Source organism: Primulina eburnea, chromosome 7 (genome assembly GCF_022965805.1).
Source record: "Primulina eburnea isolate SZY01 chromosome 7, ASM2296580v1, whole genome shotgun sequence".
Lineage (NCBI taxonomy): Eukaryota > Viridiplantae > Streptophyta > Magnoliopsida > Lamiales > Gesneriaceae > Primulina > Primulina eburnea.
Genome location: NC_133107.1, coordinates 24,055,481 through 24,061,095, shown reverse-complemented (window position 1 = coordinate 24,061,095; position 5,615 = coordinate 24,055,481). Strand labels below are relative to the sequence as shown.

The window sequence follows — 5,615 nt, the reverse complement described above, 5'->3', positions numbered from 1 at the left end:
CCATTTCTGAATCGCCTCTATCTTCAATGGATCAACAGCAATGCCATCCTTCGAAACGATATGGCCTAGAAAAGAAATCTGATCCAGCCAAAACTCACACTTATTCAACTTGGCAAACAGCCTCCTCTCTCTCAGCAATTGAAGAACAACTCTGAGATGCTCTGCATGCAGCTCTCTGGTCTTGGAATAGATCAAGATGTCGTCAATGAAGACAATGACGAAGCTATCCAGATAGGGCTTGAACACACAGTTCATCAGGTCCATGAAGACTGAAGGGGCATTGGTCAGACCAAAAGACATCACGAGAAACTCAAAGTGACCATACCTGGTCCTGAACGCCGTCTTAGGGATATCAAACTCCCTAACCTTCAACTGATAATAGCCAGACGGAAGATCAATCTTCGAAAATACAGTGGCACCATGAAGTTGGTCAAATAGATCATCAATCCGTGGCAACGGATACTTGTTCTTGACAGTCACTTTGTTGAGCTCTCTGTAGTCGATACACAGCCGCAAAGAACCATCTTTCTTCTTAAAAAATAGAACCGGAGCTCCCCAAGGCGAAGAACTCGGACGAATAAAACCCTTGTCTAAAAGATCCTGCAACTGAATCTTCAACTCTTTCATCTCAGTAGGGGCCATCCTGTACGGAGCCTTAGAGATAGGAACCGTACCAGGAGCTAGATCGATAACGAACTCAACATCTCTGTCCGGCGGCAAACCCGGAACATCATCCTCAAACACATCGGCAAACTCCCTCACAACATCAATATCATCAATATTCAACTTAACCATACCATCAACATCCACAATAGAAGCAAGAAACCTATCGCAACCTCTACATAACAATCTCTCAGCCTCAAGCCAAGAAATAAAAGGAAGGACCAGCGAAGTACCTGAGCTGGCGAGAACTCCTCCCTGGCCATCATCTGCAAAAGTCACCTTCTTAGCAACACAATCGATAACTGCACGGTAAGTCGAAAGCCAATCCATGCCAAGAATAACATCAAAGGCAACCATAGGGATAACAATCAAATCAGCGAAGACAACTCGCTCCTCAATACGAACAGGGCACGCAAAGACAATTGATGTCGGGCACAACACGTCCCCCGAAGGCAAAACAACACTAAGCTGGAGGGGAAGAACAGAAGGAACTATACCCAAAGATCTCAAAAACAAATCAGACATAAAAGAATGAGTAGCACCAGTATCTATCAAAGTAGTAGCTACTCTGCCTGAAATCAAAATAGTACTAGCGATCAATGAAGAATCATGATTAATACCTTCCTTGGTCATCGTAAAGATACGACCCTGCACCTTCCCTTGGCTAGCTCCTTGTGGACAATTCCTGGCAACGTGGCCTGCCGTGCCACAACGATAACAAGTATGAGTGCCAAATCTGCACTCTCCCCTATGATGCTTGCCACACTTCGGACACAAAGGCTTCTCGGGAACAACTGGAACTGGCGGTGGTCTAGGACTCGGCTCCATCTTGCCCTTGCCCTTGAAACGATCCCTGCCCCTCTGATTAGAACCCTGGCCTCTCTGAGCAACAGCTTGATGCCTCTCCTGCCTCTCTCTAGTGATGTCCTTCTCATCCTGCTCTGCCAACAGTGCCTTGGACACAATCTCCTTGAAAGTCACAGCCTTGGACATGTTGATATCACGACGAATCTCAGCTCTAAGGCCTCGAATGAAATGAGCGCCTTTATCTTTATCATTGGATGCAATGTACGGAGCAAATAGGCAACCCTCCTCAAACTTCAGAATATACTGACCGACATCCATGCTCCCCTGACGAAGCTCCAAGAACTCCGTAACCTTCCTCGCTCGAAGCGCATCGGGGAAATACTTGTCGTAGAACAGGTCAGTGAACTCTGACCACTTCAGTGTCGCAACATCAACTCCAACTTTGGTCGCATTCCACCAAATGCGAGCAGCTTTAACCAACATGAATACAGCACAGCTGATACAGTCTCTATCCTCGTAGTGGAGATGATCGAAGATCGCCTCTAGAGCCTTGACCCACTCAACTGCAACTAAAGGATCAGTGCTCCCTGAAAACTCTGGTGGATCCATCCTCTTAAAAGCAGAAAAGACGGCATCAGTGCCAATAGCCTGTGCAACTTGCCCTCTCACTTGACCTCTGCCCTGACCTGCTCCTTGCAATCGGAGCAACTGCTGAATCTGATCGCTATGAACTTTAGCCTGCTCCTTAAGCAACTTGCCGAACTCGTCGACAACTCTCGAGGAAGAACTATCCTCACCCTCTTTCGCCTTACGCTTAGGAGGCATACTCTACAATGGGCTCACAAAAGACATATCAATATATAACAATGGATAGATGCAAGAAAACATACCCGGACAGTTGAAAGTAGACGAAGTCATATGCATTGGTCCGAAGAACACCGCTCTGATACCACTAAATGTGACACCTCTATCCCGTAACAATAAAAATACGCAGCGGAAATAAATTTTTCTTTAAAATATGGAAGGAGTTTCAAAATACATTTCATAAAAATGTTTACAAAATAAATACATGATCATTCAAATGATATACAAAATACAAAACAATCATTCTTATGATCATGTCCCAAAATATTTGCAAAATAATCTTCCTTCCAACGGTGTATGCATATGACCCCCATCCACGATCACTGTCCTGGTCGGTCACTCTTATCTGCATCACATGAAAATAACTGAAATGAGAATAAATCTCAGCAAGTGGAACTCTACATAGCAATGATACATAGTATACTCTGTAAAACATGACTTTTAAATCATAAATACCATCAACTCTGAAACATGAATACTGTAGCAATAACTGTAGCAATAGCATATCAATAAGATAGCAATAAGATGGTATTCTCTTTTCTCAGGTTGGATTGATATCAATAGTATCTCTGCTCTGGTGCTAATATCCCTATTGATATAAACCGATAACTCTGAGGGATAAAAGCCTATGGTCGTTGATCAACTAATTGCATGCAATGCTCTGACTATGATTAATCAATCCAATAAAACATTTGAACTCTGAATAGCATTTAAAGCCGTCGTTTCACAATCTCATATTTTCTCTTGTATTCCCTTTTTACAATAGTGAGACATCAATGCCTCCAATAGATAATCAATGAAATCAATACATAACAATGGATCAATCGAAGGGAATAACACTTTGAAACCTTTGAAATACAATACATATAACATCATGTGAGCAAAAGGATGAAATTCCACTTACAAACCAATAGAACACCTCCAAACTATACTCTTGGTACACCACCTACAACAATAATCCATAAATAACACCAAAATCAACTCTATATCCAAAAATACAAGTTAAATAATCCATTAAACCAACAAAACATCAAACCTAAGTCAACTCTTAACTCACAACCTTAATAGAATCGCACCAAAAACTTACCTAAGCTTCCTAGCACCAAGGAGAACGTCGATCTCAAGTCGAAAATCCAAACAAATCCAAGAATCAAAGGTAGGAAGCAAAAGAAATGGATGAAAACCCTTGTTCTAGAGAGGAAATCTCGAAATGAAGGGGAAAGATGAGGATAAGGTATGGCCAACAACTCCAAAAAGCAACTTAAAAACTCGCCCATACCTAGACCGCGGGTGCGCTGCCACAAGCACCGCGGGTGCGCTAAGCTCACGGCACAACAAATAAATTCCATGCACGATGACCGCGGGTGCGGTGCTGCTAATACCGCGGGTGCGGTCTCTACCACGGGTGCGGTCCTTACACTGCCGCGGGTGCGGTGATGCCACGGTCTTCCAAAACCAAAATGATGAATAGTACACCGCAGGGGCACTCTTCTAAGAGCACGGGTGCACTCTTGATACGGCAATGATCAAAAATCAACGCAACTAAAATCGATCCGAAACTCTGAAACGAACAACCAACAACTTCTAACACCTCAATAACAATAATAACCAATAATACTATGGCCCAAAACACAATTCTAAACATCTAATCACATAACCCAAATAACATACGAAACTTAAATCGTACCGTACACCGGGCTCGGCTATTACACATTATTTATTGTGGTTTCCTTTGTTTTACTTTTAGTTAATCAATATTACATAAACCAAGAATAAACCCCGAACCTTGACAAAATTTATAATTTGTAAACTTCATTCTTGCATTTGGTAATCTATAAATTAATAAATCTAAACTTAAAATAACCTCTCTGTGGATCGATCTCGTATTTACGAAATATATTACTTGCAGACAACCTACACTTGGGTTAAATATTATTTAAGTAGTAGCAATTTTTTGACGCCGTTGCCGGGGAGGTATAAATTAAGTTTATATTTGTTATTTATGTTTTATTTATAAGTATTGTGTTGTTTTTTTTTGTATGAGTATTTGGAGTCGAAAAGAGTGGTAGACCTATTCGAGTATCTGAAATAATTTAAACATGGATGATAATTCAAATAATAATAATAATAATAATAATAATAATAATAATAATAATAATAATAATCAAGAACATGATCAATTAATAACACTTAGGCATCATATGAACCCTATTAGAACTAGTGCCCCATCTTGTTTAGTTTTTCCTCTTGATGCATCTAATTTCAACTTTGAACCTCAAATTATTCAACTTTTACCAAATTTTCATGACTTAGATTCTGAAAATCCATATTTACATCTAAGAGAATTTGAAGAAGTTTGTAACACTTATAATGATCAAAATTGTAGCATGGATATAGTTCGATTAAATCTTTTTGATTTTTCTTTAAAAGATAAAGCTAAAACATTGCTACAAAATTTGAGACTGAGTTCAATAAAGTCATGGGAAGAAATGCAACAACAATTTCTTAAAAAGTTTTTCCCTTCCCATATCACAAACTCTTTTAAAAGACAAATTACTACTCTTTCTCAAAAACAAGGAGAAACATTTTATCAATGTTTGGATAGATATAAAGAATTACTTAACACATGCCCACATCATGGTTTTGAAACATGGAGAATAGTTTCTCACTTTTATGAAGGTCTAATACCTAAAGATAGGCAAATTATAGAATTCATGTGTAATGGAACTTTTGAAGATAAAAACACAAATGAAGCTATGGAGTATTTGGATTCATTAGCAGAAAATGCTCAAAATTGGGATAATATAGGTACAATAGAACCACCAACAACTAAAATCAATAATTCAACAAATGGGGGTGGTATCTTTAATCTTAAAGATGATATAGATATTCAAGCTAAACTTGCATCTTTAGCAAGAAAAATTGAGTCATTATAAATGAAAAAGAGTGGTCAATTAAAAAGTATTCAAGAAATTATTTGTCATATATGTGATACACATGATCAAGCTACAAAAGATTTTCCAACATTACCTTCATTTAAATAATGTCTCCATGAACAAGCAAATTATGTTGACAATTATAAAAACCCAATACTAGATCCTTTTTCACCATCATATAATCCTTGATGGAAAAATCATCTTAATTTTAGTTGGAGGAATGATAATAATGCACAACCCTCACAACAATATTTTCAAAATAACAAAAATCATCAAACTTATATTCCTTATGTTACACCTCCAATAAAAAACTTTGAAGATGTAATTCATGCATTTATCCAAAAG

General features: G+C 38.6%; 1 non-coding gene across 1 annotated transcript; it reads right to left on the bottom strand.

Moving 5' to 3' along the window:
- Positions 1–4,867: 4,867 nt before the first annotated feature.
- LOC140837572 (small nucleolar RNA R71) lies at positions 4,868–4,978 on the bottom strand. Its single transcript, XR_012119400.1, has one exon. It is a non-coding gene; the product is annotated as a small nucleolar RNA R71 (small nucleolar RNA).
- Between the last annotated feature and the right edge of the window lie 637 nt (positions 4,979–5,615).